The 23,388-nt window shown below is 47.6% G+C and overlaps 21 non-coding genes and 3 pseudogenes across 21 annotated transcripts; 17 read left to right on the forward strand and 7 right to left on the reverse strand.

Annotated features, from left to right (window-relative positions):
* Window positions 1–2,053: 2,053 nt before the first annotated feature.
* On the forward strand, window positions 2,054–2,234 carry LOC138034001 (U2 spliceosomal RNA; annotated as a pseudogene).
* A 191-nt stretch (window positions 2,235–2,425) lies between these two features.
* Window positions 2,426–2,589, forward strand: LOC138033938 (U1 spliceosomal RNA). The gene has a single exon (XR_011128721.1). It is a non-coding gene; the product is annotated as a U1 spliceosomal RNA (small nuclear RNA).
* Window positions 2,590–3,555: 966 nt separating this feature from the next.
* Window positions 3,556–3,672, reverse strand: LOC138034044 (5S ribosomal RNA). The gene has a single exon (XR_011128818.1). It is a non-coding gene; the product is annotated as a 5S ribosomal RNA (ribosomal RNA).
* A 268-nt stretch (window positions 3,673–3,940) lies between these two features.
* On the forward strand, window positions 3,941–4,135 carry LOC138033992 (U2 spliceosomal RNA). Its single transcript, XR_011128772.1, has one exon. It is a non-coding gene; the product is annotated as a U2 spliceosomal RNA (small nuclear RNA).
* Window positions 4,136–5,791: 1,656 nt separating this feature from the next.
* LOC138034002 (U2 spliceosomal RNA) lies at window positions 5,792–5,945 on the forward strand (annotated as a pseudogene).
* A 194-nt stretch (window positions 5,946–6,139) lies between these two features.
* Window positions 6,140–6,303, forward strand: LOC138033929 (U1 spliceosomal RNA). Its single transcript, XR_011128713.1, has one exon. It is a non-coding gene; the product is annotated as a U1 spliceosomal RNA (small nuclear RNA).
* A 971-nt stretch (window positions 6,304–7,274) lies between these two features.
* On the reverse strand, window positions 7,275–7,393 carry LOC138034016 (5S ribosomal RNA). Its single transcript, XR_011128791.1, has one exon. It is a non-coding gene; the product is annotated as a 5S ribosomal RNA (ribosomal RNA).
* A 5,641-nt stretch (window positions 7,394–13,034) lies between these two features.
* LOC138034000 (U2 spliceosomal RNA) lies at window positions 13,035–13,222 on the forward strand. The gene has a single exon (XR_011128779.1). It is a non-coding gene; the product is annotated as a U2 spliceosomal RNA (small nuclear RNA).
* Window positions 13,223–13,416: 194 nt separating this feature from the next.
* On the forward strand, window positions 13,417–13,580 carry LOC138033930 (U1 spliceosomal RNA). The gene has a single exon (XR_011128714.1). It is a non-coding gene; the product is annotated as a U1 spliceosomal RNA (small nuclear RNA).
* A 971-nt stretch (window positions 13,581–14,551) lies between these two features.
* Window positions 14,552–14,670, reverse strand: LOC138034042 (5S ribosomal RNA). The gene has a single exon (XR_011128817.1). It is a non-coding gene; the product is annotated as a 5S ribosomal RNA (ribosomal RNA).
* Window positions 14,671–14,939: 269 nt separating this feature from the next.
* LOC138033998 (U2 spliceosomal RNA) lies at window positions 14,940–15,134 on the forward strand. The gene has a single exon (XR_011128777.1). It is a non-coding gene; the product is annotated as a U2 spliceosomal RNA (small nuclear RNA).
* A 211-nt stretch (window positions 15,135–15,345) lies between these two features.
* LOC138033961 (U1 spliceosomal RNA) lies at window positions 15,346–15,513 on the forward strand. The gene has a single exon (XR_011128743.1). It is a non-coding gene; the product is annotated as a U1 spliceosomal RNA (small nuclear RNA).
* Window positions 15,514–16,536: 1,023 nt separating this feature from the next.
* LOC138034049 (5S ribosomal RNA) lies at window positions 16,537–16,662 on the reverse strand (annotated as a pseudogene).
* A 275-nt stretch (window positions 16,663–16,937) lies between these two features.
* Window positions 16,938–17,127, forward strand: LOC138033994 (U2 spliceosomal RNA). Its single transcript, XR_011128774.1, has one exon. It is a non-coding gene; the product is annotated as a U2 spliceosomal RNA (small nuclear RNA).
* Window positions 17,128–17,322: 195 nt separating this feature from the next.
* Window positions 17,323–17,487, forward strand: LOC138033939 (U1 spliceosomal RNA). The gene has a single exon (XR_011128722.1). It is a non-coding gene; the product is annotated as a U1 spliceosomal RNA (small nuclear RNA).
* A 977-nt stretch (window positions 17,488–18,464) lies between these two features.
* LOC138034017 (5S ribosomal RNA) lies at window positions 18,465–18,583 on the reverse strand. The gene has a single exon (XR_011128792.1). It is a non-coding gene; the product is annotated as a 5S ribosomal RNA (ribosomal RNA).
* Window positions 18,584–18,851: 268 nt separating this feature from the next.
* Window positions 18,852–19,043, forward strand: LOC138033975 (U2 spliceosomal RNA). The gene has a single exon (XR_011128756.1). It is a non-coding gene; the product is annotated as a U2 spliceosomal RNA (small nuclear RNA).
* A 195-nt stretch (window positions 19,044–19,238) lies between these two features.
* On the forward strand, window positions 19,239–19,402 carry LOC138033903 (U1 spliceosomal RNA). Its single transcript, XR_011128688.1, has one exon. It is a non-coding gene; the product is annotated as a U1 spliceosomal RNA (small nuclear RNA).
* Window positions 19,403–20,381: 979 nt separating this feature from the next.
* LOC138034018 (5S ribosomal RNA) lies at window positions 20,382–20,500 on the reverse strand. Its single transcript, XR_011128793.1, has one exon. It is a non-coding gene; the product is annotated as a 5S ribosomal RNA (ribosomal RNA).
* A 267-nt stretch (window positions 20,501–20,767) lies between these two features.
* On the forward strand, window positions 20,768–20,960 carry LOC138033966 (U2 spliceosomal RNA). Its single transcript, XR_011128747.1, has one exon. It is a non-coding gene; the product is annotated as a U2 spliceosomal RNA (small nuclear RNA).
* Window positions 20,961–21,154: 194 nt separating this feature from the next.
* Window positions 21,155–21,318, forward strand: LOC138033928 (U1 spliceosomal RNA). Its single transcript, XR_011128712.1, has one exon. It is a non-coding gene; the product is annotated as a U1 spliceosomal RNA (small nuclear RNA).
* A 974-nt stretch (window positions 21,319–22,292) lies between these two features.
* LOC138034038 (5S ribosomal RNA) lies at window positions 22,293–22,412 on the reverse strand. The gene has a single exon (XR_011128813.1). It is a non-coding gene; the product is annotated as a 5S ribosomal RNA (ribosomal RNA).
* Window positions 22,413–22,678: 266 nt separating this feature from the next.
* On the forward strand, window positions 22,679–22,870 carry LOC138033963 (U2 spliceosomal RNA). Its single transcript, XR_011128745.1, has one exon. It is a non-coding gene; the product is annotated as a U2 spliceosomal RNA (small nuclear RNA).
* Window positions 22,871–23,067: 197 nt separating this feature from the next.
* On the forward strand, window positions 23,068–23,225 carry LOC138033959 (U1 spliceosomal RNA). The gene has a single exon (XR_011128741.1). It is a non-coding gene; the product is annotated as a U1 spliceosomal RNA (small nuclear RNA).
* Window positions 23,226–23,388: the final 163 nt, after the last annotated feature.

Raw genomic sequence — 23,388 nt, forward strand, 5'->3', positions numbered from 1 at the left:
TGTGAGGGCCTTTTGACTGTCACCGAAGTGCATTCTGCTTTGCTTGGTATGGCCACTGGTAAGTCTCCAGGCTCTGATGGCCTCCCCATGGAGTTCTTTTTGCATTCTGGGATGTCCTCGGGGCCGATCTGGTTGAGACTCTTAATGCTTCTTTCGTTGCTGGCCTTCTGCCCTCTTCGCTTAGAGGCGCTTTGATTACTCTCATTTTTAAGAAGGGTGATCGCTTGGATCATAAAAATTGGAGGCCTATTAGTCTCCTCAATGTCGATTATAAGGTGTGTGCTAGGGCCCTAGCGGGGTCGCTTACTCAAAGTCTTGCATCATGTTATTGATCCCGATCAGACTTGCGGAGTGCGGAGTGCGCGGGCGTTTTATAGGCGAGAATGTTGCTCTTCTGCGGGGGATGTTGTCGATTTCACCTCTGAATCTGGGATCCCTGCAGCAGTCTTGTCATTGGATCAGGAGAAGGCCCTTCGATCGTGTTGATTGGGCCTTTCTCCTCCGCACTCTTACTCACATGGGCTTCGGCCCCTCCTTCGTTTCATGGATCCGTCTCTTGTATACCAATGTTCGCAGCGCCATCCTCATTGACGGTTACACCTCAGAGTCCTTCTTGCCTAGTCGTGGGGTGAGGCAAGGGATGCCCTCTCTCGCCTCTCCTTACGTTATTTATTTCAATTGAGGTTTTGGCTGCCTCTCTCCGTGCTAGCCCTGCTATTCGTGGCTTGCGCTTTGCCTGGGGTGGCCCCTGAGCTGTCCGCACTTTTCATTATATGCTGATGATACTTCAGTAATTGCCTTGTCCGATGAAGCTATTGCTGCCGTTTTCCAAGTTTATCATCGCTTCGAAATAGGGAACGGGTGCCAAATTGAATTTGAGCAAATGTCGTGGCCTGTGGTTGGGCCCTTGGCGTAACCGGGTGGATGCCCCAGTCCCCATCCTGTGGTCCTCTGCTTCCATCAAGGTCCTCTCGGTGTTTTTTATTGGGCATGGTGATCTTTCTTCTCAGGAGAATTGGTCCCCCCGTCTGGAAGCTGTTCGTAAGTGTCTTCTGTCTTGGCGCGGACGCTCCCTCTCTTTCTCGGGCAAAGCCCTTGTCATTAACGCTCTGGCATTGTCTCGAGTCTGGTATGTCGCTTCACTTGTGTTTATGCCTCCTTGGGTTGAAGCGCGAACTTACTAGACTGATTTTTGACTTTTTTGGGGTGGGCAAGCGGGATCTTGTTGCCCGGAGGGTTTTGTACTGCCCTCGTGAGTGTGGGGGCTTTTTCTGTTGTTTCTGTTCCTTTTAAGGTCTATTCTCTTCTGGCTCAGTGGGTCAGGCGCCTCGAAATGTGCCATAATGGGTGGGTCTATCTTTTGACATATTGGCTCTTGGACCGCTTTGGGGTCACCCCTCATGATGCTTTCGCTGATCCTTCTGTTGTATCCCTTGATCGTCTCCCCCCATTTTATACTGCTTTATTTCGTGCGTGGATTGCTCTCGGGGGGCATTCATCCTCCTCTGGCCTCCTGGTCGGATTGGGCTCTGGCTGTGATCCTGTCAGAGTGTCCACCATCTCTTGTAAGTCTTGCTATCGCTTGCTCATCTCTCTGAACTTGGTTCAGCCTCATTGTGTAGCTAAGTATGGCCCGCTTTTTGGGCCCATTGACTGGTCTTCCACCTGGAGGTCTCTATATTTCATGCCCCTGGATAAGCGGGTCATCGACGTCTGCTGGCAGATTTTCACATGGCGTTCTTTACACCGCTGAGCGTTTTTGTCTGGTTTTGGATATGGCGTTTTCTACATCGTGTTTTTGTGGCGCTCCTCTCGAGTCCCTTGAGCATCTCTTTTTTCTCGTGCCCTTGGCCCAGAGTGGCCTTGCCTGGATTCAAAGCCTTTTGTCCCGTGCTTCCTCTCTTGCTCCGTCCATTTCTGTAAAACATTGTCTTTTTGGTTTTTCTTCGGATGATTTGCGGTTAGTTCCCCGTGTCTTCTGCTACCTCTTAAATGTTTTGTAAATTTGGTGTCTGGATTCAGCGCAATGATTTTCGTTTCCGTAACATTCGGCCCAGTGCTGTCCGCCTTCTGGCTTTTATTAAAGGTCGCATTCATTTTTATCTGCCCGCTGCTCATCGAGCAGCTCATATATTAAACTGATTTTTGGAACTGGGCCGTGGAAAAGAGGCTTGCCTCGTCCCGGCCACGGGTTGCCTCGGTATAGCACTACCTCCGAGCGTGGCCCACTTCCCTCTGGGGAAGAAATAATCAAGTGAAAGCAGAAAAAGTGACCAAGCAACCAACCTTCACATTCTCTTCTTTTCTAGGTAGCATAGCAGCGAGTGGACAGCACGACACGACAGGACGAGGAGCACGTGACCTCCATTACCACATGGTATGCGCAGACAAGTTGCGTTTTGCGGTCCCGGAGAGGCTGAAAAGGCAACTTACCTGACGCGGGAGGCACTGTGATCAGGGAGGCAGTCCTCTCAAGGTGAGGCTCTTTCATTGCACTTCGATTGGGTTGACCCTTGCGATTACCCCAAATGTGGGTAACTCGAGCGTATAATTTCTGGTAGTGGGGACCTGCGTTCGCGCTAGTCCCCGCACCAAACCCCGGTGGCAAAGTTGGCTAATGGAGGTTTGTGGTAACGTTTCAGGCAGGGCAGGGAAGGAGATGCGGTGGCGGTGTAAGGACTAAGGAAGGTGAGTTGTATTTGTGAAGTCCACTGCTGAAATTGTAGGTGAATGGTCCGTACTTGGTGCACTGAAAAACTGTGATTTCATTTCTCTCATTCTTGGCCGTACAGAGAGGGAGACGACGTGTTTATTTCAGCCGCATCGATTTCCATCGATAGACGAGTGAGACAAGAAAATGCCAGCGGGTCGAGCTCTTATCCTCGTGCATCGTTTCGAAAACGGACGTGGATGGTGTTTGTACTGCTCCATCGCGATAGATTTCTTTTGCGTTGTGTTATGTTGCGTTCTGGAGAGCCCGTTTTGCAATTGAGTAAACTGGGACCCAGATCAGTTGGCGTTACATTTCTGTGGCCAACACTTTGTGGTTTCTCTATGTTATCAGTTATTGGATGTTATCATAAAAAGTAAATCTTCATGGTCAGGATAGTGTCTTATCGGCCCTTTGAATACGTACTGTCCGTGTTGAGCAGGGAACAGTAAGACTTTGAAGTGCGCTACGTCCACGTAAGTCACGTTTTCGCAAGATCAATGTTGTAGTGGTTGTAGGCCTTCGTTGTATACATATCATCCGGGCTAGGTTAACTTCCATCTAATGCATAACAGTGCATGCATTTTTTACTTGTCGTATCTGTTCTTTGCTCACACGAAAAGATACGTTTCATGTCATAAACGTTGGATTGATAAGATCTCGCGCGCACGCGCTCCCTTGGGAATACAAGTTCCACTTTCTCGTGTGAACTATTTTGTTTTTGTCGTCTCATCTTTGACATATCGTTGGCCATGTGTGTTCAAAAAAACTGGTTTGGAATGTTCTTTCATGAAAGAAAACTGAGATTTTTTGAGATAATCAAGTGTTACAGAAGGAAAAAGGGAAGCCTACAACACGGGTATTCCCAGGCGGTCTCCCATCCAAGTACTAACCCCGCCGACAGGGCTTAACTTCGGTGATCGGACGAGAACCGGTGTTTTCCCTGTGGTAGGGTCGTAGACAATTAATTTGCCGTGAAAATTAACTTAGTTATAATGGTGAAATGAAAACGAGGTCAAAGCAAGCACAATGTGCATTTTTCCTCTTGCCGTCAACGCAAGTGCCATGCAATGCTGGGCTGCTGCTGCCCACTGTACAAGATCGATCGTTGTGTGCGCCTCGCTTTAAGGTTGGCTTTGGTCTTTCCGTCCTTGGCACTGTTTGTAATCGGACCACATATCTCGTGGCCATGAGACTGGGAGCACCTTGTACCCGTGAGCATTACGGGCATCCGCTTCTCGGCCTTTTGGCTAAGATCAAGTGTAGTATCTGTTCTTATCAGCTTAATATCTGATACGCTGCTCATCGAGCAGCTCATATATTAAACTGATTTTTGGAACTGGGCCGTGGAAAAAGAGGCTTGCCTCGTCCCGGCCACGGGTTGCCTCGGGATATAGCACTACCTCCGAGCGTGGCCCACTTCCCTCTGGGGAAGAAATAATCAAGTGAAAGCAGAAAAAGTGACCAAGCAACCAACCCTTCACATTCTCTTCTCTTTTCTAGGTAGCATAGCAGCGAGTGGACAGCACGACACGACAGGACGAGGAGCACGTGACCTCCATTACCACATGGTTGCGCAGACAAGTTGCGTTTTGCGGTCCCGGAGAGGCTGAAAAGGTGTACTTACCAACTTACCTGCGCGGAGGCACTGATCAGGGAGGCAGTTTTCTCAAGGTGGGCTCTTTCTTGCACTCGATGGGTTGACCCTTGCGATACTCTGCCGGTTTACCTCGAGCGTCCTTTTTGGGTGGGGAGTCTGCGTCCAGCTAGTTCCTGCCGTTCCTGTCCCCGGTGGCATTGGAGTTGCCGATGGTTTGGTGTCTGTCCACTTCCCGGGCAGGAAGGAGATGTGTACGGTGTGTAACCTAGTTGAGTTGTATTTGATGAAGTCCACTGCTGAAAATTGTAGGTGAATGCCCGTCCTTGTCACTGATAAACTGTGATCAGCTCTCATTCTTGGCCGTTCTGAGGAGGGAGCCGACGTGTTTGTTACGCTCAAGTGTGCAATCGATAGACGAGGAGACGAGCTCCTTCCAGAGTCCTCGTTTCTGCTCGGCGGTGTATCCTGTTCCTGTTACTGTTCCCGTACTGCTGTCATCCGTTCTGTTTCTTTTGCGTTGACTTACCTTGCGTTCTGGAAGTCCGTTTTTGCATGTCAATGTACAAGCCAGATTATTCCAGTCCATTTGGCGTTGCCCACTCTTTTGGTTCTCTATTACTTTCTGTTCAGTGTGATTTCCCCGTCCGTGGCAAATGGTACTCTTCTTGTTCTTATAGTCTTTCCAGGAGTCTGTCCAGTCCGTCCCGTCTAGCCTGGGGAACAGTGATTTGAGGAGTGCGTTCGTCACGTGGTCATGCAGGCCAAGATCAATGTTGTCCATCTGTAGCCTATATTTGTCATATCATCCGGGCTAGGTTACTTTCCATCTGCCTCGGTGCATGCCCTTTTTTTTCCTTGTCGTTATCCTGTTCTGTAACACACGAAAAGATACGTCATGTCCGCGGGATTGTAAGCAGGATCTGGGGGCACGCGCTCCCTTGGGAATACCCAAAGTTCTTTCTTCCTTCCGTTCCTATTTTGTTTTGTTTCCTGTCCGCTACTGTTTTCCATATCTCCATGCCGTGTTCAACTCAAATTGAATTTGTTTCCTGTTCTTTTCATCTGAGTCAGTGCCCCAGTTTCGTGAGATGCTCCCGTCAGAAGGAAAAAGGGAGAGTCTACTGCCAGTTCTCCCAGGCGGTCTCCCTGTCCTTGTGCCATCCCCCGCCCGTCAGATTCCTCTGCACCGAGACTTCTTCCCTCTTGTTTCTGTTCGTAGCAGCCCTGGTGAAAATCTTTGTCTGTCTCGTCAGGTGTCTACCAATGTCAACGAAGTGTGCTGCTGGTGATGTCGAAGAAGGAGAGAAAGTCACTGTCCCGGTCCTCGTCAAGTCTTCCTGATGAAGTTCCTGAGTCTCCAGCCTCATTCAGTATCGTCTCTACTTTCGGCCCTGTCCGGCATCTGTTCGTGCACGGTTGTAATCGGACCTACCACTTCGTGGCAAGAATGGGAGCACTCTGTCCGCCGTGAGCTGATACGTTCTACTTGTCGGCTTTTGGCTAAGATCAACGCTGCTCATCGAGCAGCTCATATATAAACTGATTTTTGGAACTGGGCCGTGGAAAAGAGGCTTGCCTCGTCCCGGCCACGGGTTGCCTCGGTATAGCACTACCTCCGAGCGTGGCCCACTTCCCTCTGGGGAAGAAATAATCAAGTGAAAGCAGAAAAAGTGACCAAGCAACCAACCTTCACATTCTTTTCTCTTTTCGAGGTGCCTTAGCTGAGAGAGAAAAGCACGACGCGACAGGTCGAGGAGCACGCAACCTCGAGTACAACATGGAATGCGCAGACAAGTTGCGGTTTGCGGTACCGCCAAAAAACAAAAAAAAAACTTACCTGACGCGGGAGGCACTGTGATCAGGGAGGCAGTCCTCTCAAGGTGAGGCTCTTTCATTGCACTTCGATTGGGTTGACCCTTGCGATTACCCCAAATGTGGGTAACTCGAGCGTATAATTTCTGGTAGTGGGGACCTGCGTTCGCGCTAGTCCCCGCACCAAACCCCGGTGGCAAAGTTGGCTAATGGGAAGGTTTGTTGGTAACGTTTCAGGCAGGGCAGGGAAGGAGATGCGGTGGCGGTGTAAGGACTAAGGAAGGTGAGTTGTATTTGTGAAGTCCACTGCTGAAATTGTAGGTGAATGTTCCGTACTTGGTGCACTGAAAAACTGTGATTTCATTTCTCTCATTCTTGGCCGTACAGAGAGGGAGACGACGTGTTTATTTCAGCCGCATCGATTTCCATCGATAGACGAGTGAGACAAGAAAATGCCAGCGGGTCGAGCTCTTATCCTCGTGCATCGTTTCGAAAACGTAAGTGGATGTGTGTTTGTACTGCTCCATCGCGATAGATTTATTTTGCGTTGTGTTATGTTGCGTTCTGGAGAGCCCGTTTTGCATTGAGTAACTGAGGACCGCCAGATCAGTTGGCGTTACATTTCTGTGGCCAACACTTTGTGGTTTCTCTATGTTATCAGTTAATTGGATTGTTATCATAAAAAGTAAATCTTTCATGGTCAGGATAGTGTCTTATCGGCCCTTTGAATACGTACTGTCCGTGTTGAGCAGGGAACAGTAAGACTTTGAAGTGCGCTACGTCACGTAAGTCACGTTTTCGCAAGATCAATGTTGTAGTGTTGTAGCCTTCGTTGTATACATATCATCCGGGCTAGGTTAACTTCCATCTAATGCATAACAGTGCATGCATTTTTACTTGTCGTATCCTGTTCTTTGCTCACACGAAAAGATACGTTTCATGTCATAAACGTTGGATTGATAAGGTCTCGCGCGCACGCGCTCCCTTGGGAATACAAGTTCCACTTTCTCGTGTGAACTATTTTGTTTTGTCGTATGTCTCATCTTTGACATATCGTTGGCATGTTGTGTTCAAAAACCTGGTTTGGAATGTTCTTTCATTGAAAGAAACTGAGATTTTTTGAGATAATCAAGTGTACAGAAGGAAAAGGGAAGCCTACAACACGGGGTATTCCCAGGCGGTCTCCCATCCAAGTACTAACCCCGCCCGACAGGGCTTAACTTCGGTGATCGGACGAGAACCGGTGTTTTCCCTGTGGTATGGTCGTAGACAAGTAATTTGCCGTGAAAATTAACTTTGTTATAAGGGAAAATGAAAACGAGGTCAGAGCAAGCACAATGTGCATTTGTCCTCTTGCCGTCAACGCAAGTGCCATGCAATGCTGGTGCTGCTGCCCACTGTACAAGAGCGATCGTTGTGTGCGCCTCGCTTTCAGGTTGGCTTTGGGCATTCCTTCCTTGGCACGGATTGTAATCGGACCACCATATCTCGTGGCCATGAGACTGGGAGCACCTTGTCCGCCGTGAGCATTTACGGGCATCGCTTCTCGGCCTTTTGGCTAAGTCTTTTTGGCCGATGTTTTGTGGGTTCTCCCAGGGCGAAGCCCTACCATTTTGGTAGTAGGTTTTGCGTTCCTTGTGGTATCCTTGCTCTTGCGATTCCATGGATGCTGATACTGATACACGTGTTAATTGGGGCGACGCCCCTATGGATGATGTTTCTGAGAATGTTGCTGTGAATCCTTCTTCTGATATTGCTGCTACCTCATCGAATACTGCTATTTCATATGCCGGTGTCACTGCCGGTCTGGTGACCCTGTTCCGCTCGTCAATAATGCTCCTGTTCGCAGCCGCTTTGTTCCGTCTACCTTTGAGAGAGAGAATTTTCTGTTTATAACCGCTTGCCAGAGAGACCGTGTTCTGCCTTTTTTCCGAAACCTGATGGCGACTTTGCTTTAAAGGATCTTTTTGCCGACCTAGAGACCTGCCAGATTCCTTCTGCTGCTGTTCGCTGCGTCCAGTGGGTTTCCCCGCAGCAAGTGTGTGTCACCTTTACCAAAGAAGATTATCGTAACACCTTTCTTCGGGCTTCATCGTTGGTGCCTCGTTTCCTCCGCTCTGGTGCCCCTACATCTTCTGGTAACCCCCGTATCGTCTATGTTGCTGTTTTTGGTGCTCCTTATGAACTTCCTGATTCTGCGCTTCATATGCGTCTTGCTCCCTATGGTACTGTGAAGTTTACTCGACGTAGTAAACACCAGAACTACCCTACGTTGGACAATGGAACTCGGGTCTTTGGTATGGTCCTGTCCAAATCTATCCCTTCCTTTCTTCGTTTTGGCCGGGTTCTGGTCCGTGTCCGTCACGACAATCAGACGCCTACTTGTCGAAAGTGCAACCTTCCCGATCACATGGCTAAGGATTGCCCTAATACCTTCTGCTACAATTGCGAGCGTATTGGTCATATGTTTAAGGAATGCCCTGAGAAGGATTTCTGCTGTGTGTGTCGTGACCAAGGCCATAGGGCTATCGATTGTCAACACTCGTGGCATCGCCGTCCTCGATCTTACCGAGATGCTGACAAGCCAGACGACCCTCCTCCCCAGCCGTCTCCTGATCTTCAACCTGCTGTTCAGCCCTCTAATCGACCTTCGCAGCCTCCTAGCCAACTATCTTCATCCTGCTCTTCCCAATCCTCGTCGCAGTCTTCCTCGTCGCAGTCTTCCTCTTTGCAGCCTTCTTCTGAGCACTCGGCCCCTTCGCAGATACAATCTTCCCCTCCTCTTTCTTCTGACCTTTCTCAGTCCCAGAGTATTTTGGCTTCCTATGCGCCCTCTAATCCAGCCTTGGTAGAAGCTGCCTCCGATGCCGAAGTAGCCTATGCTATGGATGTTGCCGATCCTCCGCCTGACTCCCTTCCTGATTACCCTGATGACAACTCCGATCCTGATAATGTTCCTGCCCCTGTCGCTGACCCTGTTCCTGATGCTGTTCCTGATCTTGACGTTGACGTTGCTTCTGATGATGCTGATCCTGACCTTGATCCTGATGCTGATTCGCCCTTACAGACCTCTCGCCCGCTGCTTTCTGACCCTGGTGATCATCCTCTCGTCGTTTCTGATGATTCTGACTCAGATGATTATACCCCTGCGCCTGACCTTTTCCCAACTCGTACGTTGGGACGAGCTGTCAAGAGAGGATCCAGCCGGACACCTGCTAATGTCACTCCAACCATTGTGCCTGTTCGTAAGTCAACGAATCCTTCGCGTGTGCCTACGAAAAAAGCCGTCCATCATGACCTCTATGTTTAATTTAATTTCAATTAATTCACGTGGTTCTAATCAGGCTACTCGGAAAGCTTTGCTTGATTATGTTCGTTTCGGTTTCGGTATTATCTGCATTCAGGAGACTTAATATCTGATCCTGTTGCCTTTAATTCCCTGGTTGCTGACTGGAGTGGGCCATCTTTTTGGTCCCCTGCTGTTGGTAAACAGGCTGGTGTTATTATTTTGATTTCCGATCGTTTTGATGGCCAAGTTTTATCTTGGCGTAGAGATCATGATGGACGTGTCCTTAGTTTACTCGTTGAGTATAATAATCGTAAGTTTAATATTATTAATATTTATGCGCCCACCCTTTTGACTGACCGAAAAGTGTTTTTTGAGAATCTGCATGCTTTCTGCCTTCCTGCTGATTTTACCATTATTGCCGGTGATTTCAATTGTTATGAATCTGATTTAGATAAATTCGGTGGCAATGTCTCCATTGCAAAATATCTCTCTGACTTTCGTCGTTCACTTTACCTTGAAGATGCTTGGCGCAAATTGCATCCCCGTGTCCGAGCGTGCTCTTGGTTTAATTCTAATTTTTCCATCGGCTCGCGCCTTGACAAATTTTTTGTTTCCCGAAATTTATTCCCCTTAGTTCAGTCCTGTGACATTTCTCCTTGCGCCTTTTCTGATCATGATTTTGTTAATCTTTCTTTAAAATTGGAGTCTAATTATATGCGTGGTCCGGGCTTATGGAAATTTAATTCCTCCCTTTTGAATGATAGCGATTTTTGTCTTTCCTTTGATGCTAAGATTCGCGAGCTCTCCGATTGCGTTGACTATTTTCCGTCAGTCAAATGTTGGTGGGACTTTTTTAAGGACTCTATTCGCTCGGAAATTATTTCCTTTGCTAAGAATAAACGTAGAAGTCTCTCGCATGAGCGCGTCCTTATAACTAATGCAATAATTGGTCTCAAGCGCCGTCTTGTCTGTGGCGACCTTTCGGTCGCCCCTGAAATTTCTCGGCTTGAATCTGAACTGAATGCTCTTACCTTGCGTGTTTTGGAAGGCTCTAAAATCCGTTCTCGCGTCCAGTGGCTTGAGGAGGGCGAGAAGCCTTCACGCTTCTTCTTCAAGTTAGAACGTGAGCGCTTAGACCGTAATAACGTTTCTTCTATTTTGAATGATAATGACATTGAAGTTTTCACTCGGGAGGAGGTTGAACGTGCGCACGTGCGCTTTTATTCAAATCTTTTCTCGCAAGAGGTTATTGATCCTGTGTGTAAAACAATCCTGTTTTGATTCTATTCTTTCTTCGCTTTCTCCTCCTCTGCGCGACTCATGCGAGGGACTTTTAACTTTAGATGAATTGACTATTTCATTAAGGAGCCTTAGCCTAGGAAGGTCACCTGGTTCTGATGGTTTGTCTGTCGAATTTTACTTGCGTTTTTGGGACATCTGGGCCCCTTTTACTATCAGTCGCAAACCAATGTTTTCACGACTCTGAACTTTCGGATTCTATGAAGGGAAGCGTTACTCGCCTTATTTATAAGAAGCGTGGGGATATTAAGAATTTGAAAAACTGGAGGCCCATTTCTTTGCTCAATGTGGATTATAAGATTATCTCTAAAGCCATCACAACTCGTCTTTCTTCGGTTATGCATCACATAGTTTCTCCTGATCAATCTTGTTCTGTTCCGGGTCGTTCAATCTTCTCTAATGTGACGTTGTTGGCGCGATGTTCTTAGCCACATTGAGCAAACAAATGAGTCTGCTATTTTGATTAGTTTAGATCAAGAAAGGCCTTCGACCGAGTCGATCGCGTCTTCCTTCTAGAGCTGCTTAATGTTACGGTTTTGGTTCTGATTTTTGTCGTTGGATTAGTACCTTTTATAATGGTGCTTGCATGCGTATCATCCTCAATGATTGGCTTACGGAGAGTATCCCCCTTGAACGGGGTGTCCGTCAGGGGGATCCTCTCTCTCCTCTACTTTATGTTTTATGTGTAGAAGTTCTTGCTAATCTGATCCGTAGATCTCCTGAGATTGAGGGGTTTTTACTTCCTGGTGCAAGGGCTTGCAGGCGAAAGTTCGCCTTTATGCTGATGACACTACTGCTGTTTTGAAAGACCTTTTCTCTCTAAATAAGCTTTTTGATTGTGTTAGTGTTTTGAACGTGGTTCTGGAGCTAAGCTAAATAAGTCGAAAACGGAGGCCATGTGGCTCGGTGCTTGGCGTTCTCGGACTGACGAACCCCTTGGACTTACTTGGGTCAAGAAAATGAAAATTCTTGGGGTCTTTTTGGTACTATCCCTGTTGAGAATGATAATTGGCAACCTAAGCTAAACAAACTAGAGAAGTCCCTCAATCTTTGGAGATCTCGTTCTCTGTCCTTCCTAGGCAAGGCTCTCCTTATTAACACCTTAGGGTTAAGCAAGCTGATGTATCTAGCTAGGGTTTTGCTTCCCCCTGCCTGGGTCCTTTCCCGTATCAATAGTTTCATCTGGCCTTTTCTTTGGGGTTGTAAAATTGAGACGGTTGCTCGTAATACTTTATATTTAAGCGCTGCGCAAGGGGGTATAGGTATTATTAATTTTAGTGTTAAGTGCCTTGCCTTGCAGTTAGCGGGGATGGCTTTTACTTTGGACTCGCCTCACGATTCTAGTTTTTATCTTTGTAAATATTTTGTTGGTAGACGTTTGTCTTCTCTTCGCCCCCAGTGGAATTGTTTGCGCGATAATTTTGCCCCTTCTGCCTGCTTTCCGTCTCCTTTTTACGCCCGCTGTCTTGAAACTCTTTTATCCGTTGGCAGTTGCGACTTAACTTCTAAGCGTTTATATTTGAAACTACTTTCCTCGAATTCCTCCCCCCCTATCTTGCATAGAGTTTGGACCCAGGTTTGTGGCTCTTCTTTTTCACTCAATGATCATTGGTCTCTCGTTCGAGATTCTCTTACCGAAAATCCTAAAAATGATCTCTTGTGGCTAATCGCTCTCCGCGGTGTTAAGGTTCGCGATTCCCTTGCTAATTGGGGATATATTAACTCGGCTTTCTGTGCTTCTTGCCCTAGACGAGAGACTATCGATCATTGTTTTTTGCATTGCCCTCGGGTTAAGCGGGTTTGGTCCCGTTTTTCCCCAACTTTAGATCGTGTGCTAGGCTTTCGGCTTACCTTAAATGTCCCTTTCGTGTTCTTTTTTATTTGGCCCCCTCTCGTTACAAAGAGGGCTCGCATTGCGCGCCACATTATCAAGACCATTCTCTACGGTGTTTGGCTCTTTCGCGATAAGGCCACCTTTTATAACGGTAAAGAAGATCATCGGGCTATTATCCGTTTTGTTTCTGGCGATCTCCGTAGTCGAATTAAGCTCGATCACTTTCGCCTTTCAGACAGTCGCTTTTCTTCTTTGTGGTCTCTCCCAGGCTTTTGCACCGTAGAGAACGGCGTACATTTAATTCTCGTTTTGCTTTGTCCGCGCGCTCGGTGCCTGTAATCCGGGGCTCTCTTTAAGGAACTTGCGCAGTTCATGGACTTTATCGTTAGGGCCCCTGGCCCTTACGGCTAGCTGCTTACTCCGGCTTTGTAACTCTGTAGACTTTTTTGTATTCCTGAATATGTAATTGCTCCATTTTTATTTGTGAATAAACGCTCTTTTGAAAAAAAAAAAAAAAAAAAAAATCTGTTCTTATCAGCTTAATATCTGATACGCTGCTCATCGAGCAGCTCATATATTAAACTGATTTTTGGAACTGGGCCGTGGAAAAGAGGCTTGCCTCGTCCCGGCCACGGGTTGCCTCGGTATAGCACTACCTCCGAGCGTGGCCCACTTCCCTCTGGGGAAGAAATAATCAAGTGAAAGCAGAAAAAGTGACCAAGCAACCAACCTTCACATTCTCTTCTCTTTTCTAGGTAGCATAGCAGCGAGTGGACAGCACGACACGACAGGACGAGGAGCACGTGACCTCCATTACCACAGGGTATGCGCAGACAAGTTGCGTTTTGCGGTCCCGGAGAGGCTGAAAAGGCATACTTACCTGACGCGGGAGGCACTGTGATCAGGGAGGCAGTCCTCTCAAGGTGAGGCTCTTTCATTGCACTTCGATTGGGTTGACCCTTGCGATTCACCCAAATGTGGGTAACTCGAGCGTATAATTTCTGGTAGTGGGGACCTGCGTTCGCGCTAGTCCCCGCACCAAACCCCGGTGGCAAAGTTGGCTAATGGGAAGGTTTGTTGGTAACGTTTCAGGCAGGGCAGGGAAGGAGATGCGGTGGCGGTGTAAGGACTAAGGAAGGTGAGTTGTATTTGTGAAGTCCACTGCTGAAATTGTAGGTGAATGTTCCGTACTTGGTGCACTGAAAAACTGTGATTTCATTTCTCTCATTCTTGGCCGTACAGAGAGGGAGACGACGTGTTTATTTCAGCCGCATCGATTTCCATCGATAGACGAGTGAGACAAGAAAATGCCAGCGGGTCGAGCTCTTATCCTCGTGCATCGTTTCGAAAACGTAAGTGGATGTGTGTTTGTACTGCTCCATCGCGATAGATTTATTTTGCGTTGTGTTATGTTGCGTTCTGGAGAGCCCGTTTTGCATTGAGTAACTGAGGACCCGCCAGATCAGTTGGCGTTACATTTCTGTGGCCAACACTTTGTGGTTTCTCTATGTTATCAGTTAATTGGATTGTTATCATAAAAAGTAAATCTTTCATGGTCAGGATAGTGTCTTATCGGCCCTTTGAATACGTACTGTCCGTGTTGAGCAGGGACAAGTAAGACTTTGAAGTGCGCTACGTCACGTAAGTCACGTTTTCGCAAGATCAATGTTGTAGTGTTGTAGCCTTCGTTGTATACATATCATCCGGGCTAGGTTAACTTCCATCTAATGCATAACAGTGCATGCATTTTTTACTTGTCGTATCCTGTTCTTTGCTCACACGAAAGATACGTTTCATGTCATAAACGTTGGATTGATAAGATCTCGCGCGCACGCGCTCCCTTGGAATACAAGTTCCACTTTCTCGTGTGAACTATTTTGTTTTGTCGTATGTCTCATCTTTGACATATCGTTGCATGTTGTGTTCAAAAAACCTGGTTTGGAATGTTCTTTCATTGAAAGAAACTGAGATTTTTTGAGATAATCAAGTGTACAGAAGGAAAAAGGCAGCATACAACACGGGATATTCCAAGGCGGTCTCCCATCCAAGTCCTAACCCCGCCCGACAGGGCTTAACTTCGGTGATCGGACGAGAACCGGTGTTTTCCCTGTGGTATGGTCGTAGGACAAGTAATTTGCCCGTGAAAATTAACTTTGTTATAAGGGAAAATGAAAACGAGGTCAGAGCAAGCACAATGTGCATTTGTCCTCTTGCCGTCAACGCAAGTGCCATGCAATGCTGGTGCTGCTGCCCACTGTACAAGAGCGATCGTTGTGTGCGCCTCGCTTTCAGGTTGGCTTTGGGCATTCCTTCCTTGGCACGGATTGTAATCGGACCACCATATCTCGTGGCCATGAGACTGGGAGCACCTTGTCCGCCGTGAGCATTTACGGGCATCGCTTCTCGGCCTTTTGGCTAAGATCAAGTGTAGTATCTGTTCTTACAGCTTAATATCTGATACGCTGCTCATCGAGCAGCTCATATATTAAACTGATTTTTGGAACTGGGCCGTGGAAAAGAGGCTTGCCCCTCGTCCCGGCCACGGGTTGCCTCGGTATAGCACTACCCTCCGAGCCGTGGCCCCACTTCCCCTCTGGGGAAAGAAATGATCAAGTGAAAGCAGAAAAAGTGACCACGCAAACCAAACCCTTCACATTCTCTTCTCTTTTCTCTAGGTAGCATAGCAGCGATCGTTGGGACAGAACGACAACGACAGGACGAGGAGCATCGTGACCTCCATTACCACATGGTATGCAGCAGACAAGTTGCGTTTTGCGGTCCAGGAGCAGGCTGAAAAAGGCATACTTACTGCGCGGGAGGCACTGTGATCAGGGAGGCAGTCCTCTTCAAGGTGAGGCTCTTTCATTGCACTTCGATTGGGTTGTACCCCTTTGCGATACCCCAAATGTGTGGTAAACTCGAGCGTATATTTCTGGGTAGTGGGCGACCTGCGTTCGCGCTAGTCCCCGCAACAAACCCCGGTGGCAAACGTTGGCTAATGTGGGAAGGTTTTGTTGGTACGTTTCAGGCAGGGCAGGGGCCAAGGAGATGCGGTGGCGGTGTAATGACTAAGGAAAAGGTGAGTTGTATTTTGTGAAGTCCAACTGCTGAAATTGTAGGTGAATGTTCCGTTACTTGGTGCACTGACAAAACCCTGTGAATTTCATTTCTACAATTCTTGGCCGTACAGAGAGGGAGGACGACCGTGTTTTATTTCAGCCGCATCGAATTTTTCCATCGATAGACGAGTGAGACACAGAAAAATGCCAGCGGGTCGAGCTCGTATCCTCGTGCATCGTTTTTCGAAAACGTAAGTGGATGTGTGTTTGTACTGCTCCATCGCGATAGAGTTCTTTTGCGTTTGTGTTATGTTGCGTTCCTGGATAGCCCGATTTGCATTGATTAACTGAGTACCCTCCAGATCAGTTGGCGTTAAATTACTGAGGCCAACACTGAGTGGTTTCTCTCTGTTCACAGTTAATGGGATATTTATCATAAAAAGAAAATCTTTCATGGTCACCAGGATAGTGTCCTTATCGGCCCTTGGAATACGTACTGTCCGTGTTGAGCAGGGAACAGTAAGACTTTGAAGTGCGCTACGTCACGTAAGTCAACGTTTTCGCAAGATCAATGTTGTAGTGTTTTGTAGCCTTCGTTGTATACATATCATCCGAGCTAGGTTTAACTTCCAATCTAATGCATAACAGTGCATGCATTTTTTACTTGTCGTATCCTGTTTCTTTGCTTCACCACCGAAAAGAATACGTTTCATGTCATCAACGTTGGATTGATAAGATTCTCGCGCGCACGCGCTCCCTTGGGAATACAAGTTCCACTTTCTCGTTGTGAAGCTATTTTGTTTTTTGTCGTATGTCTCATCTTTTACATATCGTTGGCATGTTGTGTTCAAAAAACCTGGTTTGGAAGGTTCTTTCATTGAAGACAACTGAGATTTTTTGAGCATAATCAAGTGTACAAGAAGGAAAAAGGGAAGCCTACAACACGGGGTATTCCAAGGCCGGGTCTCCCATCCAAGTACTAACCCGCCCGACAGGGGCTTAACTTCGGTGAGATCGGACGGAGGAAACCGGTGTTTTCCCTGTGGTATGGTCGTAGACAAGTAATTTGCCGTTCAAAATTAACCTTTGTTATAAGGGAAAAAATGAAAACGAGGTCAGAGCAAGCACAATGTGCAAGTTTTGTTCTCTTGCCGTCAACGCAAGTGCCATGCAATGCTGGTGCTGCTGCCCACTGTCACAAGAGCGATCGTTGTGTGCGCCTCCAGCTTTCAGGTTGGCTTTGGGCATTCCTTCCTTGGCACGGATTGGAATCGGACCACCCATATCTCGTGGGCCTATGAGACATGGGAGCACCTTGGTCCGCCAGTGAGCATTTTACGTCGGCCTTTTGGCTAAGATCAAGTGTAGTATCTGTTCTTATCAGCTTAATATCTGATACGCTGCTCATCGAGCAGCTCATATATTAAACTGATTTTTGGAACTGGGCCGTGGAAAAGAGGCTTGCCTCGTCCCGGCCACGGGTTGCCTCGGTATAGCACTACCTCCGAGCGTGGCCCACTTCCCTCTGGGGAAGAAATAATCAAGTGAAAGCAGAAAAAGTGACCAAGCAACCAACCTTCACATTCTCTTCTCTTTTCTAGGTAGCATAGCAGCGAGTGGACAGCACGACACGACAGGACGAGGAGCACGTGACCTCCATTACCACATGGTATGCGCAGACAAGTTGCGTTTTGCGGTCCCCGGAGAGGCTGAAAAGGCATACTTACCTGACGCGGGAGGCACTGTGATCAGGGAGGCAGTCCTCTCAAGGTGAGGCTCTTTTCATTGCACTTCGATTGGGTTGACCCTTGCGATTACCCCAAATGTGGGTAACTCGAGCGTATAATTTCTGGTAGTGGGGACCTGCGTTCGCGCTAGTCCCCGCACCAAACCCCGGTGGCAAAGTTGGCTAATGGGAAGGTTTGTTGGTAACGTTTCAGGCAGGGCAGGGAAGGAGATGCGGTGGCGGTGTAAGGACTAAGGAAGGTGAGTTGTATTTGTGAAGTCCACTGCTGAAATTGTAGGTGAATGTTCCGTACTTGGTGCACTGAAAAACTGTGATTTCATTTCTCTCATTCTTGGCCGTACAGAGAGGGAGACGACGTGTTTATTTCAGCCGCATCGATTTCCATCGATAGACGAGTGAGACAAGAAAATGCCAGCGGGTCGAGCTCTTATCCTCGTGCATCGTTTCGAAAAACGTAAGTGGATGTGTGTTTGTACTGCTCCATCGCGATAGATTTCTTTTGCGTTGTGTATGTTGCGTTCTGGAGAGCCCGTTTTGCATTGAGTAACTGAGGACCCGCCAGATCAGTTGGCGTTACATTTCTGTGGCCAACACTTTGTGGTTTCTCTATGTTATCAGTTAATTGGATTGTTATCATAAAAAGTAAATCTTTCATGGTCAGGATAGTGTCTTATCGGCCCTTTGAATACGTACTGTCGCGTGTTGAGCAGGGAACAGTAAGACTTTGAAGTGCGCTACGTCACGTAAGTCACGTTTTCGCAAGATCAATGTTGTAGTGTTGTAGCCTTCGTTGTATACATATCATCCGGGCTAGGTTAACTTCCATCTAATGCATAACAGTGCATGCATTTTTTACTTGTCGTATCCTGTTCTTTGCTCACACGAAAAGATACGTTTCATGTCATAAACGTTGGATTGATAAGATCTCGCGCGCACGCGCTCCCTTGGGAATACAAGTTCCACTTTCTCGTGTGAACTATTTTGTTTTTGTCGTATGTCTCATCTTTGACATATCGTTGGCATGTTGTGTTCAAAAAACCTGGTTTGGAATGTTCTTTCATTGAAAGAAACTGAGATTTTTTGAGATAATCAAGTGTACAGAAGGAAAAAGGGAAGCCTACAACACGGGGTATTCCCAGGCGGTCTCCCATCCAAGTACTAACCCCGCCCGACAGGGCTTAACTTCGGTGATCGGACGAGAACCGGTGTTTTCCCTGTGGTATGGTCGTAGACAAGTAATTTGCCGTGAAAATTAACTTTGTTATAAGGGGAAATGAAAACGAGGTCAGAGCAAGCACAATGTGCATTTGTCCTCTTGCCGTCAACGCAAGTGCCATGCAATGCTGGTGCTGCTGCCCACTGTACAAGAGCGATCGTTGTGTGTGCGCCTCGCTTTCAGGTTGGCTTTGGGCATTCCTTCCTTGCACGGATTGTAATCGGACCACCATATCTCGTGGCCATGAGACTGGGAGCACCTTGTCCGCCGTGAGCATTTACGGGCATCGCTTCTCGGCCCTTTTGGCTAAGATCAAGTGTAGTATCTGTTCTTATCAGCTTAATATCTGATACGCTGCTCATCGAGCAGCTCATATATTAAACTGATTTTGGAACTGGGCCGTGGAAAAGAGGCTTGCCTCGTCCCGGCCACGGGTTGCCTCGGTATAGCACTACCTCCGAGCGTGGCCCACTTCCCTCTGGGGAAGAAATAATCAAGTGAAAGCAGAAAAAGTGACCCAAGCAACCAACCTTCACATTCTCTTCTCTTTTCTAGGTAGCATAGCAGCGAGTGGACAGCACGACACGACAGGACGAGGAGCACGTGACCTCCATTACCACATGGTATGCGCAGACAAGTTGCGTTTTGCGGTCCCGGAGAGGCTGAAAAGGCATACTTACCTGACGCGGGAGGCACTGTGATCAGGGAGGCAGTCCTCTCAAGGTGAGGCTCTTTCATTGCACTTCGATTGGGTTGACCCTTGCGATTACCCCAAATGTGGGTAACTCGAGCGTATAATTTCTGGTAGTGGGGACCTGCGTTCGCGCTAGTCCCCACCAAAACCCGGTGGCAAAGTTGGCTAATGGGAAGGTTTGTTGGTAACGTTTCAGGCAGGGCAGGGAAGGAGATGCGGTGGCGGTGTAAGGACTAAGGAAGGTGAGTTGTATTTGTGAAGTCCACTGCTGAAATTGTAGGTGAATGTTCCGTACTTGGTGCACTGAAAAACTGTGATTTCATTTCTCTCATTCTTGGCCGTAGACAGAGAGGGAGACGAAGGTGTTTATTTCAGCCGCATCGATTTCCATCGATAGACGAGTGAGACAAGAAAATGCCAGCGGGTCGAGCTCTTATCCTCGTGCATCGTTTCGAAAACGTAAGTGGATGTGTGTTTGTACTGCTCCATCGCGATAGATTTCTTTTGCGTTGTGTTATGTTGCGTTCTGGAGAGCCCGTTTTGCATTGAGTAACTGAGGACCCGCCAGATCAGTTGGCGTTACATTTCTGTGGCCAACACTTTGTGGTTTCTCTATGTTATCAGTTAATTGGATTGTTATCATAAAAAGTAAATCTTTCATGGTCAGGATAGTGTCTTATCGGCCCTTTGAATACGTACTGTCCGTGTTGAGCAGGGAACAGTAAGACTTTGAAGTGCGCTACGTCACGTAAGTCACGTTTTTCGCAAGATCAATGTTGTAGTGTTGTAGCCTTCGTTGTATACATATCATCCGGGCTAGGTTAACTTCCATCTAATGCATAACAGTGCATGCATTTTTTACTTGTCGTATCCTGTTCTTTGCTCACACGAAAAGATACGTTTCATGTCATAAACGTTGGATTGATAAGATCTCGCGCGCACGCGCTCCCTTGGGAATACAAGTTCCACTTTCTCGTGTGAACTATTTTGTTTTGTCGTAGTGTCTCATCTTTGACATATCGTTGGCATGTTGTGTTCAAAAAAACCTGGTTTGGAATGTTCTTTCATTGAAAGAAACTGAGATTTTTTGAGATAATCAAGTGTACAGAAGGAAAAAGGGAAGCCTACAACACGGGGTATTCCCAGGCGGTCTCCCATCCAAGTACTAACCCCGCCCGACAGGGCTTAACTTCGGTGATCGGACGAGAACCGGTGTTTTCCCTGTGGTATGGTCGTAGACAAGTAATTTGCCGTGAAAATTAACTTTGTTATAAGGGAAAATGAAAACGAGGTCAGAGCAAGCACAATGTGCATTTGTCCTCTTGCCGTCAACGCAAGTGCCATGCAATGCTGGTGCTGCTGCCCACTGTACAAGAGCGATCGTTGTGTGCGCCTCGCTTTCAGGTTGGCTTTGGGCATTCCTTCCTTGGCACGGATTGTAATCGGACCACCATATCTCGTGGCCATGAGACTGGGAGCACCTTGTCCGCCGTGAGCATTTACGGGCATCGCTTCTCGGCCTTTTGGCTAAGATCAAGTGTAGTATCTGTTCTTATCAGCTTAATATCTGATACGCTGCTCATCGAGCAGCTCATATATTAAACTGATTTTTGGAACTGGGCCGTGGAAAAAGAGGCTTGCCTCGTCCCGGCCACGGGTTGCCTCGGTATAGCACTACCTCCGAGCGTGGCCCACTTCCCTCTGGGGAAGAAATAATCAAGTGAAAGCAGAAAAAGTGACCAAGCAACCAACCTTCACATTCTCTTCTCTTTTCTAGGTAGCATAGCAGCGAGTGGACAGCACGACACGACAGGACGAGGAGCACGTGACCTCCATTACCACATGGTATGCGCAGACAAGTTGCGTTTTGCGGTCCCGGAGAGGCTGAAAAGGCATACTTACCTGACGCGGGAGGCACTGTGATCAGGGAGGCAGTCCTCTCAAGGTGAGGCTCTTTCATTGCACTTCGATTGGGTTGACCCTTGCGATTACCCCAAATGTGGGTAACTCGAGCGTATAATTTCTGGTAGTGGGGACCTGCGTTCGCGCTAGTCCCCGCACCAAACCCCGGTGGCAAAGTTGGCTAATGGGAAGGTTTGTTGGTAACGTTTCAGGCAGGGCAGGGAAGGAGATGCGGTGGCGGTGTAAGGACTAAGGAAGGTGAGTTGTATTTGTGAAGTCCACTGCTGAAATTGTAGGTGAATGTTCCGTACTTGGTGCACTGAAAAACTGTGATTTCATTTCTCTCATTCTTGGCCGTACAGAGAGGGAGACGACGTGTTTATTTCAGCCGCATCGATTTCCATCGATAGACGAGTGAGACAAGAAAATGCCAGCGGGTCGAGCTCTTATCCTCGTGCATCGTTTCGAAAACGTAAGTGGATGTGTGTTTGTACTGCTCCATCGCGATAGATTTCTTTTGCGTTGTGTTATGTTGCGTTCTGGAGAGCCCGTTTTGCATTGAGTAACTGAGGACCCGCCAGATCAGTTGGCGTTACATTTCTGTGGCCAACACTTTGTGGTTTCTCTATGTTATCAGTTAATTGGATTGTTATCATAAAAAGTAAATCTTTCATGGTCAGGATAGTGTCTTATCGGCCCTTTGAATACGTACTGTCCGTGTTGAGCAGGGAACAGTAAGACTTTGAAGTGCGCTACGTCACGTAAGTCACGTTTTCGCAAGATCAATGTTGTAGTGTTGTAGCCTTCGTTGTATACATATCATCCGGGCTAGGTTAACTTCCATCTAATGCATAACAGTGCATGCATTTTTTACTTGTCGTATCCTGTTCTTTGCTCACACGAAAGATACGTTTCATGTCATAAACGTTGGATTGATAAGATCTCGCGCGCACGCGCTCCCTTGGGAATACAAGTTCCACTTTCTCGTGTGAACTATTTTGTTTTTGTCGTATGTCTCATCTTTGACATATCGTTGGCATGTTGTGTTCAAAAAAGCTGGTTTGGAATGTTCTTTCATGAAAAGAACTGAGATTTTTTGAGATAATCAAGTGTACAGAAGGAAAAAGGGAAGCCTACAACACGGGGTATTCCCAGGCGGTCTCCCATCCAAGTACTAACCCCGCCCGACAGGGCTTTAACTTCGGTGATCGGACGAGAACCGGTGTTTTCCCTGTGGTATGGTCGTAGACAAGTAATTTGCCGTGAAAATTAACTTTGTTATAAGGGAAAATGAAAACGAGGTCAGAGCAAGCACAATGTGCATTTGTCCTCTTGCCGTCAACGCAGTGCCATGCAATGCTGGTGCTGCTGCCCACTGTACAAGAGCGATCGTTGTGTGCGCCTCGCTTTCAGGTTGGCTTTGGGCATTCCTTCCTTGGCACGGATTGTAATCGGACCACCATATCTCGTGGCCATGAGACTGGGAGCACCTTGTCCGCCGTGAGCATTTACGGGCATCGCTTCTCGGCCTTTTGGCTAAGATCAAGTGTAGTATCTGTTCTTATCAGCTTAATATCTGATACGCTGCTCATCGAGCAGCTCATATATTAAACTGATTTTTGGAACTGGGCCGTGGAAAAGAGGCTTGCCTCGTCCCGGCCACGGGTTGCCTCGGTATAGCACTACCTCCGAGCGTGGCCCACTTCCCTCTGGGGAAGAAATAATCAAGTGAAAGCAGAAAAAAAGTGACCAAGCAACCAACCTTCACATTCTCTTCTCTTTTCTAGGTAGCATAGCAGCGAGTGGACAGCACGACACGACAGGACGAGGAGCACGTGACCTCCATTACCACATGGTATGCGCAGACAAGTTGCGTTTTGCGGTCCCGGAGAGAGCTGAAAAGGCATACTTACCTGACGCGGGGGCGGCACTTGATCAGTTAGGCGTCGGTCAAGGTGAGGCTCTTTCATTGCACTTCGATTGGGTGCCCTCGATTACCCCAAATGTGGGTAACTTGGCGTATAATTTCTGGTAGTGGGGACCTGCGTTCGCGCTAGTCCCCGCACCAAACCCCGTGGCAAAGTGAGCTAATGGGAAGTTTGTTGGTAACGTTTCAGGCAGGGCAGGGAAGGAATGTGTGGCGTAAACACTAAGGAAGGTGAGTTGTATTTGTGAAGTCCACTGCTGAAATTGTTGGTGAATGTTCTACCAGCAAATGTGGATTTT

This window comes from Montipora capricornis, chromosome 14, assembly GCF_036669925.1.
Source record: "Montipora capricornis isolate CH-2021 chromosome 14, ASM3666992v2, whole genome shotgun sequence".
Classification (NCBI taxonomy): domain Eukaryota; kingdom Metazoa; phylum Cnidaria; class Anthozoa; order Scleractinia; family Acroporidae; genus Montipora; species Montipora capricornis.